This window comes from Metopolophium dirhodum, chromosome 6 (assembly GCF_019925205.1).
Source record: "Metopolophium dirhodum isolate CAU chromosome 6, ASM1992520v1, whole genome shotgun sequence".
Taxonomy (NCBI): domain Eukaryota; kingdom Metazoa; phylum Arthropoda; class Insecta; order Hemiptera; family Aphididae; genus Metopolophium; species Metopolophium dirhodum.
In genome coordinates, this window is record NC_083565.1 from 11,554,839 (window position 1) to 11,578,758 (window position 23,920).

At 28.8% G+C, this 23,920-nt stretch overlaps 1 protein-coding gene across 6 annotated transcripts in view; it reads right to left on the reverse strand.

Moving 5' to 3' along the window:
- Positions 1 to 11,795, reverse strand: part of LOC132946947 (acetylcholine receptor subunit alpha-like) — a 177,297-nt gene extending 165,502 nt beyond the window's left edge. For 5 of the 6 annotated variants that reach the window (XM_061017068.1, XM_061017072.1, XM_061017074.1 and 2 more), the window contains exon 1: positions 11,404 to 11,795. The gene's annotated coding sequence lies outside the window, so the exon portion shown is untranslated. The remainder of the gene's footprint in view (positions 1 to 11,403) is intronic. The other variant, XM_061017069.1, reaches the window with a different exon arrangement.
- Positions 11,796 to 23,920: the final 12,125 nt, after the last annotated feature.

A 23,920-nucleotide genomic window follows, 5' to 3' on the forward strand; every position in this document is an offset into this window, starting at 1 on the left:
TATTCTTGGTTATTTAATATGTAATTTCGTTCAAATTTGAACATTAAAGAAAAAACTGTGTTTTTATACTTTTGAGATTTTTTGGTTGCAGAATAACCTACTTACGTGGAACCTTGTTTTAAATTTCCAATCATTAACTATAAAAGTTGAACAATTTATACATTTTTAAATATTTAATTTGATAAAAAATGTTTTCAACATTTGAACTTGAAATACTTGTATAAAAAAATTGTGCCTATATATTTTTAATATTTTTCAACTACTATTTTAACAATATATCAGGAGCATTGTATAAAGTGTTCACGCTTTTTTATCTAACATATAAAATTTTATTAACATTTATAGAAAAAAAAACTAAAAAAAATTGAAAATTGAAAATGTCCGTAAACAGCTCGAAAACAGTTAAAATATTTTGAAAATTTTTTTCAAGTGTTTACGGTTATTCATTTTTGAATTGCTACAAAATAAGAAAATAACTACTGAGCAATCGAGTGAATATCCAATGCTGTACAAATTTGAACTACAAACGCTCATAAAAATTTAATTTAAATTTCTTGTAGACATTTTTTTTTTTATAACGGTAGACATATTATGTGGAACTATTATGTGGAATCTTTATTACATTTTCAAATCATAGGTTTTAAAAGAAATTTTTTTATGAATTTCTGACTTAATTTGCACATGTTCGTGATTTGTCAACATTTGACCTTAAATGCTTATGAAAAAAATGTAACTGGATTTTTAATATTTTTCAAATTTCATTGTAAGATTATATTAAGAGCCTTGTATTAAGTTTTCAAGCTTTTTACCCAACAAATAACATTTTATTGACATTCATAGATCCAAAAACTAAAAAAATTGGAAACTGAAAATGTCCGTAAACAGTTCAAAACAAATCAAAATATTCTGAAAATTTTATTGTGTAAATAAAAAATATTAATATAAGCAATCAGTGAAAATGTCATATACCTGCAGTCATTTTTTTTAGAGTCAGATCAAAAACCAAAATAAATTTTGTTGAAAACCGATTTAGCGTAAAAATTTGAACACTAATATGTATATGTGATTTTGACCTTCCCTAGCACCATTTAGATTCACTTTCCCGTCGAACAATATATTATTAAAGTTAAACTTCTTAAAACTTCACAAAAAAAAATAAAATACACATCATTGTAAGATCAATACTTTGATTACTCCGCTCATAATCTAAAATGTTATAAATTTTAGAACTACAAGACAATTTACGAATGTTCGCAATTTTTACGAATTTCGTCTAAATTCTAACTTAAGATTAGATTCTCATTAAAAGTATAATAATATTATTTTTGGCTCGAATTGTTGTATAGTCCAGTATTAAAAACTGATATGAGGACAATTTTGTTAAATTGTCCTGACATTTGACCAAAAAGCATACACTTTTTATCGAAATGTATTGAAAAAAATAAGTAATCAAATTTCTTTCAGTTACTTAAAAAGAGTCAAAATATATCAAATGTCATATTGTATTGAAAATTCTGATACAAACATTTGATGAAAATGTCATGTAGGTATCTACGGTTATTCGTTTTAGAATTACTAGCAAATAAAAAAAATTGATCGAAAAATGGGATTGCGTATTTTCCGCTTTTCCCTTAATTTTTTTTTTGTTTTTCCCAATTATGAAGAGTTCTGCAATGTTTTAAACCTCACCAAAAAAATATATTCATTGTGAAATCAATACACTCATGGCTCCGCTTAGAAATGAACTGAAAATTGGCAAAGAAATTACGGCATACTGTTCTACTGTAATTTCGATGCACACAATTAAATTACAACACGCGATTAATATACGGTTTTTATTATTATCTATTCCTGTATAATTATAGTTTTAGGTAAAATGTATTATTGTACGATCTAATGTTTCCATAAAAAAGTCATAGTATATACAATATATTATTATGTAATATGTACAATGTACATCACTACAGAGACTTTACTATTATATGAACATTTTTGTGGGTACTAAAAAAAAGACTAATTTTCAAAGTCTCTTTTGGAATACAACTATTTGAATATCCGTCGTCATAGGGATATCATTCCATGATACGACTCCTATTCACCGATGGTTATCCAGTTGACTTGGTATTGTTGTTATTTTTGCTTCATATCCCATTCGCAGTTTCACATGGGCTTTTTATGTTATTTTCATTTTCACTTTTTTTTATCTTCATTTGTGTTCGGCTCATGAAAGGATCGGCTTTCATTGTTTTTTGAAGAAACTCATCGTGGTAAACAAGCAAATGACCCGAAAAACATTGTTCGCGCTTTGTACGCGTATTTGCAGATGAAGATTTGTATTCAATACACAAAACCAATGCCGCTGTTCTGCGTGTTGACATGATATTTTTTTTTTTCAGATTAAATGCACCAACGAAAACTTTTAACGTTAGACGTGTCAACATATTTGATTTATAATGGTTACATTTGTATTTGCTATTATACTATTACGTATATGTGCATATACGCATGGACTATAATAATAATATTACTGTACCTATACTGAACCTCATAATTACACCATGTTTTTTTTCTCTGTACAAATGTCGTCATAAATTGTATACAAGTGTTAACGTGATTTCAGATAGAGATTAATTAAATAACATTAAATTGTATGTCTATATTTCTAAATAATAATATTATCATTGAATATCACTTAGGTACCTAGTTAATATGGTAATTAGTACATCGACTTACTATAATATATTATGAAGCAGGATTTAACAAGTTGCAATTAGTTATAATCTTTATTAATAATGTTGATGTGATCGTTAAAAATACTTTTAAATATTTAGGCTTTACTTTAATAAATTAAGTTGAATGATTTAATTATGAATAAATAGAGCAAAATTCAAGCTTATTGATGTATGAACATTTTTTTCTAGACAAAATCATAGAAGGTATAAAAATATAATACACAACAATCCATCAATCTTACTTATAACTTATAAGTAATACTATAGTATTGACCCAATTCATATCAAAATAAGGAAAATATTAATATGGTTTTAAGTTTTTGTTAGTTAAATTGAACTAATATTTCATAATTTAGTTGTCTCTGTCACTATTATGTTATAGGTAGGTATATTATTATTATATTACAGCATGCGTGTATCCTGTATCCTGCATTAAGTAATTAATCAAGGAAAGTAATTAATCTTTTCTCAAATTTAACATCTATTTCATGGACCGTATATCTATTAGAAATAAAATGTTCATAATCTAAAGACGATTACTATCTGATAACTTGTACATACATAGTATGATTATTAAAAAATATGTAAAAATATTATTTTTCAAAAAACGTTGTGAATGGAGCATTAATATTTTTGTAAAACCATAACCGAATTATACCATAGTTGTTTCAATTTATTTGGTTGAATATTCATATTAAAATTATGAATACACCGTTTAGTCAATACTATTAATTTAGATTTCTGTCATCACATTAACTCAATCGCATATAGGTACTATCGTCTATAAGTTAGTCATAGATAATTATTAGACTTTGTTTTAAGAGGACGCTACCCATACATTTGTTGTTTCCGTCTTACACACGCACGACATAGCAAATTGTCGTTCACTAGTTTCAATAGTGTGCTGTTAGTTTTGATACTAGAGTGAATTGATCTTTGCCGATTTTTCGAAATTGTCATTTTCAAGCGAGATATGAGCATTTTTAAATTTTGATACTTCACATACCCATTTCTTGCTTGAAAATGAAAATTTCAAAAAATCGGCAACGCTTAAGCACATGTAATGTTCTTATCTAAAAGTTTTATAATAGCTATAATGTCGTGCGTGTGTAAGACGGAAACAACAAATGTATGGGTAGCGTCCACTTAAAGAAAATTTTAAGTATCATAATATAATGTTTTATTAATTAATATTAATTAAATGTATCATAATTTTAATTAATCTTGTAATTTTTCCACTATCAAGTGTTAATATTATTATAATCTAATTTTAAATTTTAATTCAATTTACATATCATGATAAGTCAATACTAAAAATCAAAATTGAATATTTTTTCTAGACTTCTGAAGAAGTTATTAAAATGTTCATTGTCCAACCAAATTTTCTATCAAAAAATAATTTGTTCTACACGTATTATTATGGTTATTAAAATTCAACTAAATTTTAGTTCACGGAATTTAATCAATAATGTGGATATCTATAGGTCGATCTAAATTAAATCTGTCATTATTTTTTCTTTTATACCTACATTTTCATGTTCAATTTTCATTCCTTTTATCAAGGCATGATGCATAAAACTGTCATTTAAAAGTCTAATACAATTTAGACATTTCAATAATGTACTTATTCAAATAAAAATACATACTAGGTTCTACGATATTATAATTTAATAGTTGTAATTGACTTGTCAATAAATTTAATAAATCTGTATATTATTAAAATATATTTTTGAAAACTTTTCAAATGGAAAAAATAAAAACATAATTATTTATTATATTTCGGTCATGGGTTTTAATTGAAATAACGGATACTATTTTAAATTATCATTCACCCACTTTCTCGAGCAAAATAATTTTGATGCGTAGTAAATTTCCTATATTACAAGAAAATATTAATATATTCTTGCCGTATAATTTATTCTGAGAATTCAGTTTTATTTCATCAGGAAATATAATGGTTTAGTAGGTATCATTGCGTACGGCTTCCCTGTGCTATAATTTTTTATTTATTTTAGACTCAAAATAATAACGAATTATAGTTCATACTAATAATAATAGGTAATTTAAGATAACAATAACCATTGAACAATATTGAACATATTAAAACTATTTGTCTGTTAATTAAAAAAAAAAAAATTAAGTACATAAATATTCATAATGTACTTAATTAACAAGAAAATAAAATTATTTGAAAAAAAACTCTCGACATACGACAAAAATTACTTATGATTTATAAAATAATGTCGTTAAATGTTAGTTCATTACCATTATGGCATTATGTATTCAGTGTATAAATATGATGCATGTCTGATTTTAAATGGCGGTTAAACGGGGGTCTATTGTGAGATAGGTATATCCTTATTTCAACCATAAATATTTGACATATTTCTAGGGGTATATTTTATATGCCAGTAAACTTAATATCCTTCGGAGACACCTACCGTAAATCCATGATTTATTTGTTATAATCATACTTACCTACATATATTATTCTTCTTCTTATAAATATTAGTAAATAGTAGATACTATACCAAAATGTATAACATTACAGAACAATTTAAAATTTGAACTATGTGTTCGGTCAAATTTTAGAATAAATAATTTTCAAGTTATTATTTTCGAAAACCCAATTTAATTTGAAATGTATATTGTATTATGATAAATGAATTGTCATGAAAATTAGGCAAACCCATATTATTTTGTAGCTTTTTTTTCAAATATCAATTTACCAAAAAAATAATTTAACATTTTACAATTTTCGATACGTATCATGATATAATTTAATGTTTAATATATTTTATTTTAATATCTTAGCTTTAGTTGTGTAGTCATAAACAGGTAACAAATATTGTATCATACACTATCATTCCATTATTATAAAACCAATACACAAATTTTTATTATGTGTATAAAGTATCGCATTACGCATAGTTTATGTGAAAATAAGAACCCTACACTTCCTACATTTTCTTATTTTTATTTATAAAGAAAATTTTATCTTTATCAATAAGTAATGGATCTCATTTTAAGTATCCAATAAATGTTATTTATAAAGTTTGAACAAAAGTTATATTGTACTCTTAATGCATTAAAAATAATAAATTCTAAATGATGAATCATATAAAATTATAATACATTTTTAATTAAAAGTTATTAGGTATCGAAGATTTATTTTGAATAATATAAAAATATAATGAAAACTCTTCATTATAAATTTCGGGTTTTAGAAATTACATAACATAAAATAACATTTTAGATAAAACCATAAGTTGGTACTTACATTTTATTTGAATTTTTTTCAAAATTTAATCATAAATTATGATTGGGGAAAATGTTGAGCATTTAGAATTATTATTTTCCAAAATACGCTAAAATAATCAAGATAAAATTATTATTTCCGTTTTTTCGTAGTTTTTGCCAGAGTTTTTTAAGATTACTGAGAAAATAAAAAACAACCTATTTAAAGTACCAGCTGTGTCCATTTCCAATCTATGTGTATAAACTAAGAGCTTCACGAAACATTGACTAGGTACCCAAAAAGTATTTTCCCGAGAAAAATACTGCACATCGTTGTAAAACCAATTGCTCCTTAACACGGCTCGGAGACTAAAATGAAAATGGTGTATTAAACAAGGTTTTCCAAAAGCATTTTGTAATCTTCAAGCAAGTCTATTTTAAAATGTAAACATCGACATTTATCAATTATGGGATTAATATAACACCTACATTAAATTGTTAACTTACTGTTTTTTGATAAAAGTGAATTTATATAAAAACATCAATACATTTTATATATTTTTTTTCAGCTATAGACATTAGACATTGAATTTTTTTTTGCATCGCTCATCATTTGGGATTGAAGTACGAAACCTACTTATAATATGTACAATATCAACAAAAACCGGGGGTAATGTTGTCTTAGGTATTTTTATTCCTGAACCGAGTAAAAAAGTTGTCATCGTGTTTACATATATTTATATTTCGTTATCAATATTTGCATACGTCTGACGACACGTCTTTAAAACGCTGTTTATAAGCAAATGCAAATACATTATACATTGTTATTATATTGTTAGTGTTTTGTATTATAATCATCGATAGATCAAACATTGTACAGATAATATAAAAAAAGCGGCTAAGTGGATGTCAATCTGCTGTACAGTAGGTTACAAGTGGGTCAATGTATAATGGATTGTATTAAACTTAAATTCAATGATAAAATATCATTGTATAAGAAAAACGATTCTGAGCGAAGACGGTTTATCAGTCTGGATTTTTATATTTTTATTATTTATTATAGCGTTTAAGTTGAATTAATATTATAATTTTTTATTAGTTGCTACGGTGATCAACAAAGAGTTAGAAATTAAAATACCATTTTAAGTGGTTTTTCGTAATTTGTTTGGTTGTTTTTATTTGTTGTCATTATTTCGACTACTCAATGTGTACACAGACACACAAAACTATAAAACATACTTCATTGTAAAATCTATATACATTCATCGCTCCGCTCAGAATCTATAATTATAGATTACAATATTATAACTTCTATTTTAGATTCTGAGCACAGCGATGAATGTATATAGATTTTACAATGAAGTATGTTTTATAGTTTTGTGTGTCTGTGTACACATTGAGTAGTCGAAATAATGTTTCAATTTTCAACTTCTGCAGTATGTTTTCTAGTGGGAAAGTAAATCTAGTTGGCACATTATAAAATAGAAAATGTCCAGTAGTTTTCAAAAGCGACAAGAAAGACAAAATAACTGTCGATAAATGTTTTTTGGTCAGTCAACAATTTTGAAATCTAGTTAAGTGTAATTTGTATTAGTGTAATAAATTGAAAAAAAAGTTGAGCATAATATTCACAACAGGTTTTTATGAGTGTCTGAAGACTGAAGTTAACATTTTCACAAAATCACAAATATATAATCGCTTTATGGCTTCATATTTTGTATAGATATTTTGTTCAAATTTAGTCAAAATCAGATATTTAAATGAAGAATAACATTTTTTGTTATTTTCTTGTAATTTTAAAATATTATTTGTGGATAGGTACTTGAAACTTTTAAAGTATACTATTATATTTTATAATTTATTTGCACAGTGACAATTTCAAGTACAATGAATGCGACAAGAATTAATTCAACATACCTACTGTATTACTAATAGTAAAATAAATTACTTCAATAATCAATAGCAAAAATATCTTAAAATATACTTAGTAGGTACCTATACAGATTGTAGACGTTCGCAGTCTTCGCTCAGAATCGTTTTTTGTATACAATGATTTTATATTATTGAATTCAAATTTAACACATCCATTACAGTGATTCACACGACACCTATAGTACATCAGAGCGGTACCCACTTGCCTACCTTTTTTTGATATATTTTATCTATACATGTGGTCACAAAATGTTTTGCCTGGAAAAAAAGCTTACAAGATTTATTTTAATATGAGGTTCCTGATTAGTCATTATTTAAAAATACTAAAGGTAAAAAATCGTCACAGTTCTCATAAGTATTGGTTACACCGAAATGAATAAACTATTTTAATAGTATGTAAGAGTCAGTGTTCACCAATAAAAATGTCTTTACTAGTTTGTATTTAAACATGTAATTGATTGTATGTTATCATATATTATTTTGTACAACATAATTATTATCTCTCTATTAAGTATATAAAAAGTTTTGTATATTTTATCTTCCACATAATATAATAAATTGTCATAGCAAATAAAAAATAAATAAATTATTATTATTATTATTATTTTTTATTGGGTAACCGGCGGCAACATATAGGCTATTGGGTGTGGGGGAGGGCACTGTAGGTTTTTTAGATTGGGTAGGTTGGTACACGTGTGTGTTGTGTTTTGGCAGAATTTCTAATGGGGCACCCATAGGTTTCTGCCGTGCCCCGGGTGGGGGGATGGCGGCACTTGTTCTCCGGACACCGTGACTTGCCCGAAGAAAAAGGCCACCCGCGGCCAAGGTATCGAACTCGGGTCGGCTGTGTCGCAGCCGACGCCTTAGTCCGCTCGGCCACTCCGTCCCCCCAGATTATTATTATTATTCATTAAAACTTTAATACTTAAAATCCTCAATTATTCAAAAAAGTTTTGTTTATTATTTTTATCTTCTACATATTTTATTTTTATAAATTACAGATATTAGATTTCAAGATGCAAAGGTGATGCTATTGAATTTCGGAAGCGAAGCCCCCAGGATGGTCGACATGACATGTTATAATATTTATAACTAAAATATAAATTATATTATTCGTAAAATTTCACCGTTATTATGAAAAATGTTCTATCGAGGCCTTGCAATTCATTCTTACAAGCAATACATTTAAGTTGTAATTACTTTAGCACTTTAGTACTGTAGAACTCGTGTCTTCCTATAATATTATTTTGTAACGTAGAATAATACATAATATCAAGGATTAAGAAATTAAACTCATTGTAAACTAAATATAACATTTAACATACTTAAAATTGAGTACTTGGAGACAACTTATAATTGTTACCATTCATATTATATTGTATAATATAATATATAATATATATTTACATCCATTTATTTTATTTGTTGTTGTATACAGAGTGTAACATTTAGAACTGAGTATTGGAATAACTTTTGTTCTAATCAATGTTTTAAATTGTTTTTTAAATTTAATAAAAATTTATGGTAACACCTTGTATATATAATATTAATGTAACCTATTTATAAATGGATAAATGTTGAAATGTCCTACTGACATCTTTATGTTCAATGTTTGCTTATCAACCCGGTTATATAGATAACACGGTAAATCGAAATATTAATTTATTTTATCTATTGGACGTTATAGGAAAGCAATTATTGTTCAGTACCTACTCGAAATGCAACATTAAAAAAATTTATTGAAAAATAAGACACATTGAATATAATATTCTTCATCGAGTCTTGAAGTCATAAATTAGTTTCTAATTATAAATATAAGTTTACACGGAGATACACTGTATTATAAACAGTAGTTGCACAGATCATACAACGATTATAAAATGGTAACTATATACCTACTTATTTACTATATCACAAATTATGACATTACAACGTGATACGCTCGTTAATAAGAAATGATTCCTAAATTCTAAAATTAAAATAATAATATACACGTGAGCACATTTTAATATCGGGAAAACTAAATAAACTTAAAGTGTCGGGTGTAACTGAGAGTTAAGAGATTACATACTAGTTGTAAGTAAAATAATTCCATGTTTATAATTTTGTCAATTACTATAAATAACTAATCATGAACAATAATATTATTATAATATCACTACACACATTATATGTATATACTACCTATATTATATAAACACGGTAAGTTTATTGATAATAATGTAATATTATATAATAGCGTGCTATTGGTGGGGTAAATACGTAAAACCGTCTTGGCCGTCCTAACCAATTACTAAAAAGAGTTAAACACCTCGGAGGTGTTTTTAATTGAATGTGCGAGACTACCATGCCACCTGGTCATTGAACGTGTTCCCAAATCGTTTAAAATCTTTCGTACACCAGTCGTATGCACGCGGCTGATTCATGAAGTACGTTTAATTCATGTACGATTGAAAACTATGATATATTATAGTGTTTGTTATGGATAAAATAAAAAAATAATAGCTCTATAAGTACTCTATAAGCGTACCGTTTGTTCACAGCTCAAATTTCTGAAATTATAATCTTGTTCGTAATAATTATTTTGTGATTTTAACAATGTTAGTTACAATAGTTGTACAATTTTTTTTTATTTGTATTTGATTAATTTCATCTATATCGAAACTTAGTTTTTCAATAATAATTTCAAATTATATTAATTTTAACTTCGTATTATAATCTGATGAGCAGAACACTCGTCTGGAAATGTTGATGAATCCACAAAATATATCGATGACATTGAAAAATAATATTTTTATTAATACCTATTAATAATCATTTAAAGTTTGGACGAGTCGGTTTAGCCTGCAAACTGCCATCGATGCTTTTATTAAAATAGTAATAATTTATTTGCGCCTACGTACGTCACACTCGGCTACGCTTTCAACGGCATCGTTACTTTATCATCATATACCTAGGTATGGCGTTAGGATATTTGGGTACTGACGAAAAGCGAACACGATGTACGTGGAGTGTGATGTGTGATAATTACATACCTTACAAATAAAATATAATGATGTATTACAGGGGTCTCCAACCTTTTTTTACGGTGGGCGAAAATTGAGATACGCTCTGGCATCACGGGCCAACATTTTTAGAGGAATAGATCGGTTAAGAAATTGAAGAATAGATAAGATTTATTTAGAAAAATGAATTTTAGTTTATAGACTTTTTTTATTTTATAACGAGTTTTTCTATTTTAAGTTAATGTTAGTACTTGGTATAAATGACTATTAAAATAACACAAAAAAAAAAAATAATAATAATAAATTCATTTTGTTTGATTAATTCAATGAAATTAAAAACAATGAAAACCAAATGAAAATAATAATATAATAAATGTATTATTTTCAAAACATTAATTAGCTCGGTGGACCAGCGAAAAACCCTTGGCGGGCCGTAGGTTGGCCCGGACCCCTGATGTATTACATGCGAAAAAATGTCTGCAATATTATGGCTTTACCTGAGGACCGATCCGGGGCTGTCGACGGCGGCGTGGCCGTACGGTTCCGGGCGAGACACTATAATATATGATATTATTATAAAATTATATTCGTACTGTTTTTTTTATTGTTATAAAAATATCATTACATGTAAAATGCGACACAGGTGCCGTGAACGAGTTGAAACAAACGACAACAATGCGGTGGTAGGTGATAACTGCGACGGCGGAAAAGTAAACGGAAAATGCCGATCGGGAAAAAAACCGAGGAAATTATTTTCAGCGAAATCTGCGGCGGTCGTTGAGGGTGGTCAGTACGACGATAAACACGAGTTCGCGGGAGCGGCGTATGGTCACAGTAGGTACGCGGCGGACGGGTGTGCGCGACAGAGTACGCCGAGAGTGGGGCCCTACTGAAATGCGCCACACTGCCGAACGGTGCCGGTGGCGGCGCGACAGGGCTCCACTACCCCCTCGGCGGGGCGGCGCGACGGTGGCGACGGTGGCGGCGACGGCGATGCGATATTACTGCGCGAATCGACGGCGTAGTTTTCCGAGCGCGAGACGATGTAATACGACAATAATGTCGTGTTTGTCACACGTCGTTCGGTAAACACTATACAAATACAATATAATATTATTATCATTATTATTATTATTATTATCATTATTATTATTATTATTGTTATTATTGTTATTATTGTTATTGTACTGTTGTATAGGTACACTGCAGGGTGATTCGCCCGCGCGAGCACGCAGCTTTGGCCCCGCAACGTTTTTCTTCAGGCGACAACCCGTTTATATTCACAGACACTCTAATTGGCGCAATGTTTAAGTACAGGCGTACCTGAGGATCAATTTTTCAAATGATTACATTTTTCACCACTCGAGGAGCGTAATGATATTACCCTGTGCCACCTTGTACCACCGTACAAACTAAATACAAACCACTTATTTTTTTTCAACTACCCTTTTCTACTGAAAAGCAGCTGTATTTTTGAAAATTGTCATGCGCGAATTCTGAATAAGTATCTAGTTTCTAGGTTAATAAATATGAAACGCTAATCGAATATCCAACACAGTCCGTAATAATATAGGTTTAGTCTAATACTCTAATGGACTACAATGATTTTAAAATTATAATAATTAATATTGATTTACTAAACATGAGTACATTTTAAAAGTTGTCCGAGTAAATAACAAAGATATACTAGATTCAATATTTCATATATAATTTATGTTTTATGTAAGACACAAATTAAGGACTATTATCATAAGTGCATACATATTAATAACTTAGAAACTACTCGTTCAAATTTTAGTTTAAATGCATCAACATTATCAAAACAAATCATCTGCTTAACAATTTACAATAGATTAGAAGGGTACTCAATTGAAAAAAATAACAAATCATTACAGACTCGATGTGCGATGTGCCTAAACGTTTATCACTCAAAATAGGGTCAATGTGGGAAGGGGGTGTGGCCCATTGCCCGCCTTGGCTACGCCACTGCTACAGAGCACTTCTTAAATGGTAAAAAAAAATTTAAGTATTTAAAAATATTGTCACTCAGTAATTCAGAAATTATAAAGTCATTAGGATTTCGAAAAACGCATGATATATGTATAAGTGTTTACTGTATGGTACTTCACACGACAACCCCACAAAAATATTCATATAAATACTTGGGTATGCACCTTGATTCTTGCCTGAATCGGGAACACCATGTCCGCCAGAAAAATCGCAAATCAAATAAAAAATGCACAATTTATATTATATACTAGCTAGTTGAAATATATTCCACACTAAACCTGGCAAACAAACAGCTTTCATACGAGGCTCTCATCAAATTTGGACTTATGGCACACAAATGTGGAGTGTGCCAACAAATCCAATATCAAAGTCATTCAACGCTTAGTTTCTCTTTGTCTTACACTGTGTTTAAGCAATTTTGTAACCAATTTTTGTACTTTTTATACTCCCCCCCCCATGCCCCCCTCAAATTAATCCCTGGATCCGCCACTATGAAATCATCGATATTTTAAGATAATTATCCCCATCTAGGACAAAATCAAAAAGTTTGGCGACAAACATGCGACAAAGTTTAGAGCTGCACACCATTGCAACTTCTTGACAACTTCTTGACAACTTGCATGTCATTAGGCACCTTCAACGCTTGAAGCCATGACTTCATTTAAGTAATTTTGGCTAAGGAAAGGGTCTAACTTATTAGATTTATAACATCAAACACTAACAGAGGTATAACATTGGGTTAAATTATACTATCTCAATAGTAAATAACATGAAATTACAAGTATAATACAGCTTGTAATAATAATCATGCTCTAATAAAAAAATAATGATACGTACTTTGTGAACTCATATTATACGAACAGCTTGATTTTTTTCGAATTTGTGTACCTTCAACAGAATAGTTATTTAATATATACTAACATAATATAATATCAGTGCAATGTTCAAATTATAATACTTGAAAATTGCAATAATCATCAATGTGAATCATAATTGATAGGTCGTAGGCAGTGGCGTATCCAGAATTTTTTCGGGCGATGGGGGGTTAAAATTAAATTTTGACTTATTTTATCTGAAAATAATTTATTTATGAAAATGTTGTTATTATTTAACAATTTTTGGAGGGGGCCTTACAACCCCCTAACCCCCCTCTGTATACACCACTGCCAAGGTTAACCAACCTAACCTGACCAATGGACATTACATTACATACATTATCAATGATATTATTCACTCCATTGAACAATACGAGAACATTAACATTTACACATAGTAAGTTGAGTGGTACATTTATCTTATAAAACAATGGTAAAATATGTTTTTAAAATATATATAATTAGTCTCTTAAACTTATCGTTGGAAAACCTTTCTTGGTGGACATAACAAATGTGTTAGGTATATTTTAAACAAATAAGGTACATTATGAAATACATTTATAAAAATACAACGAGGTATCCAATTTTAGATTCTGAGTGGAACTATAAATATTATATTGATTTTACAATAATGTATGTTTTTTTGTTTGTGAATGAGTACATTTTTTTTTAGTAGAAAATTTGCTCAATTTTCTACTTCTATATTTTTATGGATAGGTGACTAGGTAAGTTAATTTACTTTGGGAAATCAAAAGTAAAACATTTACAGAACTCTTCTAAATAAATGGAAAAAAATAGGTAATAACGGGAATTTTGAACTTTTTTCAACAAAATCGATCCTGTTTTATTCAAGAACAAAATTAACCATACAAACATGGATTTTTTATCAAAATGTTATTACTATCATTTTCCATGAATGGTTTAAATTTCAAAATATTTTGACTGTTTTTAAATTATATTTTATAGGCATTTGAAATTTGAATTTTTTTTTTTTATTTTACCAATGTCAGTTTTAAATTATTCCTTCAGTCATCTTGAAAATGTAATATAAGATATTGTAAGTTCTTTAAAATTAAAAAGTTGAGCGTAAATCTACAAAAAATGTTATGACTTTATGAGCGTAGCGAATAATAATGTAACTATTATGAGCTATTACCTATTAAGTTATACCTATTTATGATGTATTTAATGTCATATAAACAAATTTTCTATCCACCAAACATTTCATCCAAATATATTTATATATGTCATTCTCTCCTTCTAATACTCTAATGGCTATAGGGAATTCCATAAATAATGTAGATTTATTTCACTGTTCACTTAATGATCTCTCTTCGTATATTCATTAATCTTTAATTTTTATGCATATAATATTATATATATTGTTTTTTTTATTTTGGTTTTCTCTCTCCTTAAATTATATTATATTTTATTATGTACAGTACACACACAACTTGATTTATATATATATATATATATATATATGTATTTTTCCCCCTCTCTCTCTTTTTACCCTTAATACTCAAGTAACTATCTTATATTTAAAATGTAATTGGAATTTTTTCCGTAATAAACAATATTATCATTATTATAATATATAAAATTCAGATATTTTTTCTACGCTGTGGAGAGGGATTTCTTTCACCGCCGTGGCACAAGCTGCAACTGAGACATGTCCTATTGAAGCGTCCACGAGCTGACCAAGTACATGTATAGGACTCGTGTGTTAATGTATATTTACAATGTAGTTCTTCAAATACGTCTAGGTGACTATAGGTGGAAGAAAAGTGTCTGTGCCGCAGAAACCGCGACAGTCGATACCGGTGTCACAGCGGAAATGTGTATTATCAGTGATATAAGTATAATACGATGTACTACCTATATACTTTTTGCGTGCCCTATATACGTTTGTGTGTGTATATATCGGGAGGAAAACTCATAACAATGCGTTTCAATTACGAGAAAACGTAAACAGAAAATGCCCGACAAGGGCGGTGGGGATGACTGGAGTCGCACTCTCACAATACCCAACACTGCATTTATATATCCATCCCGGTGCAGCAGACTATAATAATATATTGTAGTACGCTTATACATATAGGGGACGATGAAGGCCGTTCGCTGCAGCGCAACAATACACATAACAATAATAATACAAATTGTTATTAAGTCTATGCGGTGACCTGTGTACTGTGACAACGCGCCTTAACGTAATATATTTTATTATTATTATTATTATTATTATTATTATTATTGTTATATAGACTACTTATAGGAGGCATGCTCACTGTCGATGTTTCCACCGTTGTCTCTTTCGAACCGTATTATTTTTGTCTTTTTTACCGTTCTCGTATCATATATATATATAGAGACACTTCAAAATGTTATTGTTTTCTATCAATCCGATCGCGTTGAAACCACCAACGCGAGTTAATCTAAAACTATTCGCCATACCGATACCGATTTGGCGATTCCAGCCACTGCACCTTTATCATATTACTTTTCTATATTAACTTTTAGATCTTAACGATGGTCAACGTTTTGGACGGGTAAAAGTGATGTAAGATACTAAAACATCCCATTTGTTATTACGACGTGTATTGACGAGTATTTGTATAAGTACTAACTATATGTGAGTACCAAAAATGTATTTGCCGATTTTAGATTGAAAACAGATTCGTATTAAGTACCTACGTCAAATATTTGTGATATATCGGGCTGATGTCTTATATTACGGCTATTTGTAGAACTATTCGTTTTCAAAATATTATTTTAAAGTAATTTTAAATGCAACCAATTTTATATAGTTTTAACCATTCGTTCGTCGATTATTAATTTATGAACCATCCTAAATATAAACGTGATATGCATCCATTATAATAGGATAAGGGGTATTTTTAAGACGACATAAAAATAATATTTTTTTTTCACAAAACCTTACCTAACCACCATCACTAATGAACTATTCATAAAATCAAAAAAAAAAATGTAACAAGATTAACTAGGCGAAATTCAATATTATGAAAAACTATACTCATAATATAGTGAAACATTGAAGCGCGTTTATTAGTTACAAATTCAAATTTAAATATTCTATTCTATATCATTATGGCCGCCTGCACGTCCAGGGTTGTATTGTCTTTGCTATAACGGCCAATCGCGATCATAACCGATATTATTATGATTCACGCAAACACATTGAAATGTTTAAAGTCCTGTTTGAATTTGTGGTCGCTCATCATTGGTGGGGGTGTATTTCGTTGTATTTTAATACGTCACGGTTATAATATTGTTCCATGAAACAGACTTCGATGCATAAAAGCATGTAACTATACATGGTTTCACATGTATTTCCATTAAACAACATTTCACACATGGGATTAAAATGTTATAAAATATAAAGAATAGCAAATACTTACAATTACAATATTTTGGTATGCAAATTGTTGTGCTTGAAAATCGACTTTTATGATGCTTTTGATGACGTATTCTTCACGTATATATGCGTGTGTTTTGAACTACGTGGGCACGTGCCATGTGGCGTGCATTTTTTTTTTTTGCCTCAATAACAAACCCTCGGAAGAGAATACGAATGTATATAGATCTCTCTCTATGTGTAAAATGTATATGACGTGTGTGTGTGTGTGTGTTGAAATAAAACGTAATTGAGAAATGCTGACCAAAATATCCCAAGTGTAGGTGTGTTTTCAAACGAATCCCGTTTCCGGGAAATTAAAAGCACTGTACGCGTTTAACGACGCGCATTATTAGAAACGAAGCTGCCAATATTATTAATAAAACTAAAAGTGAAATCAGATCTCGGGAACTACACGTAATATAATATATAATATATTTTATATATATATATAAATAATGTATTATATTAGATGTCTGCCCGTTGGGATTCATATAGTATTACATCAGTTTACATATACGCCATACGGTTCGTTTTACTTTGTAAATTTAGTTAAACTTGTCAAATAATGAACGTGGTGTATTATAGACGAGAGTTGTAGACAGGAATTATAGCCAGTTGTCTCCCCCCCCCCCCCTCTCACAAAACCACCCTCACTATCACCTTGGACCTCCCGCCAACTTTAAGGTGTGGGAGTTGCTCGTGAAGCGTGGTGAGATACATGTTGGGATGTGAAATTGTGGGGTAGTGCTGCAATGCTGGGAGGGGGTGCCCTATAAGTGAGACAGTAGTACTGCTGTTTCTACATAATATGTATAGTATATACTATAATATAGTATTATGTTTGTTTATTAGTGTATATTTGAATACGTTTTATTATAGTATTACTGTATAGTTATGATAATATACGAGTTGAAGTCTTTAGAGAAGTATAATGTTTAAATTTAAGACGTTGTTATGAAATATTATTCAGGAATGTTCCAATAAATAATACTTTTTCAATTCGTATTTTTCGATTTTAAATAATTGAAATATAATTTTATAAATATATTTTAATATTTGAAATAATTGTAATGTGTTGAAAATATATGCACATACGTCATAATATTATGTTCATTATAAAATACGGAAATAATATTTTAATTTTTAGTTAATCAACTAATACATAAACTAATTACAGGTTAGGTCCACGATAAGGCCACGGACTGAGATAGGTATAATGAACTGGAAACAAAGAGCTTATCATGGCCATGAATATATGTACAAGAGATAAGTGGTGGAGGGGGGGGGGGTCGCAATGGGAACCTAGAGTTTACAACGCCACCTGTATAAAACAGTGCTTTTCAAACTTTTTTGCCATGGGCCCCCATAAATTTAATGTAAAACTCTCAAGGCCCCCTAAATTATTTTTTCTTATTTATATACTAAAATTACATGCATTATTTCACACAAATAAATCATTAAAATGTATGGTAGATAAATGTTTTTGAATATATTTTTGAAACAATTTTATAATAGTATTAACCTTTAAACATATACAAACAAAAAATGAATGAGAAAAAAAACAAATATGAATTGATAATAACCATAAACAATACAAAAATATTCATTGTTGTCGATAATCTAATTTTAATTATTCTATAATATGAGATAAACGTTCCCGATGTAATAACAATTTTATTATTATCAAATAACAGTTATCTAACATTAGAATTTATCGACAATGATCACAATGGTCGGTGATTTAATAACTAAATAACCAAAAATATTTTAAATTAAATAAAAATTTCACGGCCCCCCAGTCATATAGCCACGGCCCCCAGTTTGAGAAGCACTGGTATAAAACACGGACTAAGATACAAAATGTCAAGCCAAATAAAGCCACCGGTAGCGCTGAAAACATTACCCAGTATTCTTTTCGATGGTGGAAGCTTTTGGTGACCGCGTCCCCCGACCCCTGACGACCATGTCCTGCCCAGTCCATTATATTATCTTAGTCCATAACTATATTTTGTTTGTATTCTTTACCAGTTGACCTCATGTCCGTATAATGAAGTTATAAAACAATCGTAATAACTAATGATCGTAAACATATAATAATATGATATGTTCAGATAATTTGCACATTCACATACTGATTAGAATTCAAAGAAAAATTAAACACAAATAAAATTAGCTTCTAAAAAATGTATATTACATATTTTTAAATATTGATTAAAAGTCATGTTACCGTGTATCAAAAGCGAAACAGATTAAATTATTTAAATATGTAACGTTCGAGTGTCCGCCTGCATTTGGCAAACAATGGAAATGTTTACAAAGGGTATTTGGGTTTTAGTTATATGATGACCATGCACGTCAGTATTGAGCATAATATACTTGCATGTATGTTCAGTGGACACGCATATATAATGAAACGACCAAAATTTCCAGCAGTATCAGATTTTACGTTATTTTAGGGTAAATGCTTTTAATAATTCAGTGAACGTAAAAATCATAATTAAAAAAGCCATGTCGTCGATAATAAACTATAAATTAAAATCACGATTATGATTAAGGTATAAAAATATTTCACAAAATAGTTAAATATTCAAGTATTTTTATTGCAGAAACCCTCTAATTGATAAGCTCAAAAAGGTTTAATCTCTTATTTACCGGTAATAAATTGTACTAGTGTTGGGACGTACGTCATGTATTTAGAAGATGAATTAAAATAGAATATAATTCAATTTAGATACATACAGCCATATATGTACGTTTAATTATGATTTATAATAAAGTGATATATTCCTAATAACCGGTATATGACTATTAACGTTTGACATTTAGGTTTTTAATTACATTTTTGTTAAAAATTAATGATTATAATATCCATTAGGTAGGTATAATATAAATTGTAGTGTGCTAGTATTTATCAAATATTTTAAGAACATTTAATACTAATAATATTATATGCTAAACAACGTGTAATTTTGGTAATAATTTATATTGTTATATTATATACGATATTATAAAAATTAACTATTAAAAACATTTAGTAAATAACACATAACAAGAATTTCCATGCACGCTTATGAGTTATAAGGCAATTTATTATTTATTAATATTAAGAGGACGTGGTACCCGCATATTGTGTTGTCTCCGTCTTACAAGTGCGTGACATGTCAAATTTTACGCTCAGCAGAACACGTGTAGCTCCGTAAGTTTGAAAATTAGAGTGAGTTGACCTCTTATAAAATCTAAAGGTAAGATTATTATCTTGTGCATTTCATAGGGTTGATATTTTATTTTAATTTTAAAGTGAGTTATGAGTATTTTAATATTTCAAATTGATTGTACATCTTAAAATACTCAAAACTCTCTTTAAAATTAAATTACAACAAAATGCCTATGGTGTTCCCTAGACATTGATCTTACATTTAAATTTTATAAGAAGACAATTAACTCTAATTTTTAAACTAACAAAGCTAAACGTGAGATCTCCTGAGCGGCTGAGCGTAAAATTTGTTATGTTATGCACTTGTAAGGCGGAGACAACAAATGTCTGTGTAGCATCATCTTAATATTAATATTATACTAGATAGGTATTTAACAATACCGAATGATTCTCGTAACAGTTATTTCACTAAATATTAATGTTTTTAAGTTTTTCTTAATTTAATTTAATGTTAAGTCTTTACAAAAAAAACATTTTTTGAAGAAAAACTATAGTTTTTAATATTTTTACTATCATTTATAAGTTTTACATTTTATATAACAGCATAGTATTATGTCGTACTGTTTTATTTCATAGGTATTTCTATGTAGAATATTTTATTGATAATTGTTTTGTATACAAATCGAATCTTTTACAAGTAGTATAGTTATTTACACATTTTTATTTTATTTTAAGGAAAATATTCTGTAAAAAATATGAAATTTAAAATTTTTAGTGATTAAAAAAGGTAAAAACTGAAAAATTATGGCAATAAAAATAGTCAAAAATATATTTTCCAAAAATGTTTTTTATAATGACTCCAAATTATTAAAAAAAAATTTTTTTTTTAAATGGTAGTGCATTTAGAGATATCATACTACTTTTTACCTACAAGACCTTTAACCTTAAAAGAATCACTGTGTGTAATAATACACGAGAATACTACGAGTTATATGGTTGATGCACGCACTTAATAAAGGGCTTACGAGTATTATATATAACTATTATATTTTCGGTACCTAATGGTTTTAAGTTAAGTATTGCGCATATAAGTTCTTACCTTGCACTTATGCACTAGTTGAAACTTCGAAGAGAGATTACGGTTAGATACTCGGCGAACAATCAAAGCTTCTACCATTAAGACGGATTTCAGACGAGTGACCGACCATTAGTAAGTATCGTACTTAACAGTCTCAGAGATAAATAATATAACCCGTGGGCGAAGCCAATTACCGTCATATTGGCGCTTTTAGGCAGAACTGCGCCAACTCGACAATACTTAAATACCTTACATTATTACAGCACTGCAGTTGTTGTAGTATTATTTTAGCCAATAAAATAATAGTTATCGTTATTCAACAAAAAATTGTTATTGTTTTTTTATTGTGATTAGGCCGTAATTACATGACGTGTTAACACATTATCGTATCAAATCGAATCACATTCTCAACAACGTTGAAAACAATAAGTAACAATAATACCACGGTCTCGTGGTGATTAACAGAGACCCGTGGGGCCGAATCACAGCTCCCCCCCTTCCATACATTTCGAATACTACATTTCAGCTGGATATCTAGAAATTCCAAATATAATGTATGTATACTAACTTTGTAAGTGAATGTAAATAAATGTGCCCAAAATTGGTCCGAATTTTCTGTTTCCTGGGACCAATTTTTATTTCCCAGTCGGCCCCTGTCCTCCTTATAATATCACGCTTGATTTTTGCCTGGTGCAGTAGTGCACAGATATTCTGTACAGTAAATTATCGCATTGTCACATATTATTATTTTTATTTCCTACTGAAAAATATAGGTAGGTATTGCTATCAAAATGGGAAATATAATAATATGTAATAAATTGCTTTTTAAGTGACTGAATTTATGAAATGTAATTGTGAACAATATTTCCAAATATTGGGTGAATATGGATTTATATTGAGAGCGAATTTGTTTGATCACAATAATTGAATAATATGTCTATTGCACTACCTTATAACTATATTAATAGGGGGTGGGGGATGGGGGTCAATAAAGTATAAAATATTTAAATTGAATTACTGAGAAGCCAAAATTTGTCAGATCAAAACGATGATATTAGGTACCTATTTTAATAGCATAGTATAATATTCACGGTAGGTATATAGTTTATCAGTGCCAAAATACAATATAATGGCTTGACATAAAATTATTGATAAGCTCTTTATATACACGGAAAATAAAAGTACCTAGGTAAAAACATTTTTTTGGGGCCCATTGAAAATTGTAGTGCCATCATTAGCCAGACCGACACTAAAAATCAAGGCTAGGCATTAACGAGTTTAAAAGTTAAAGTTAAGTTAAAAAGTTACTTTGATTTAAACTTTTTAACTTAATTAGTTACTTTTGGCTTTTCAGTAGGTACCTAACTTAACTGTTAACTTACTAAATTTATTTTTTGATTAACGTGAAATTAACGAATTAATTTTTCTTTTTAAGAAATAAATTAAGTTAATTTAATTATATTTCACTATTTCAGTCAATTTTGTTTCCATGTCAAAACATATTTACCATAAATTGTTTAAAGTTAAAAATGTATATCATTTGAATCTAACTTATATGGAAATACTATATAAAGTATAAACACTATAGTCTATAATTTAGTTTTGGGTTGGAAAAAAATTAAGTACGCTAGCGTTGTATTTGTATAAACAAATTAACTTTTTTTTAACTTGATAAAAAATTAGTATTAACTTAACTGTATTAACCTATAGTTAAGTTAAATTTTAACTCTTTAACTTTTTGTTATTGGTGCATATTAACTTAATTTAACTAAGTAAAAAAAAAAAAAACATTGACTTGTCCAGCCTTGCTAAAAATAATGAAAATCAATCAACACAATGCTTTGCTAAATGTCTCTGGTCCACCATTATAAATCCCTAGATTCCCCACTGTTTGCTGTACACATTATATACTATACCGTGTTCATTTAGATCTTAATTAACTATCGATTACGCGTTATTACCTATATTGTTATTATTCATTGAACAGTATAATAAATGTATGGAACCACACAATAGAAATTCGGATGATCATTTTAGTTCGTCGTACCTATTTATACCATCGTGGATATTGGATATAGCAATCAATCATTCATAAATTAAATGAACAACAGACGATCTCGTAGCGTAATAAAATAAGTTATAACCGTATAGCAGCAGCAGCAGCAGCCGCGAGCCGTATAGGTTAGGACTTAAGTAAGTATGTTGGTATTGTATATAGGTAGCACCTGCGTAATAAATGTATTATTAAAATTACCTACCCAATTTACACGCTTAATTAAAAATCGTCCATTATTATACCATACTGACATACTGTATAGTACTTATAAGAATTAATAAATTAATAAAAGATACCTAAGATTTTTTAGATTCTGAGCGAAGCGATGAATGTATTGATTTTACAATGATGTGTGTTTTTTTTTTCATTTTTTTTTTGTGTCTGTCATCACCTTTTAGGACAGTAAAAGTGCTTGGATTTTCT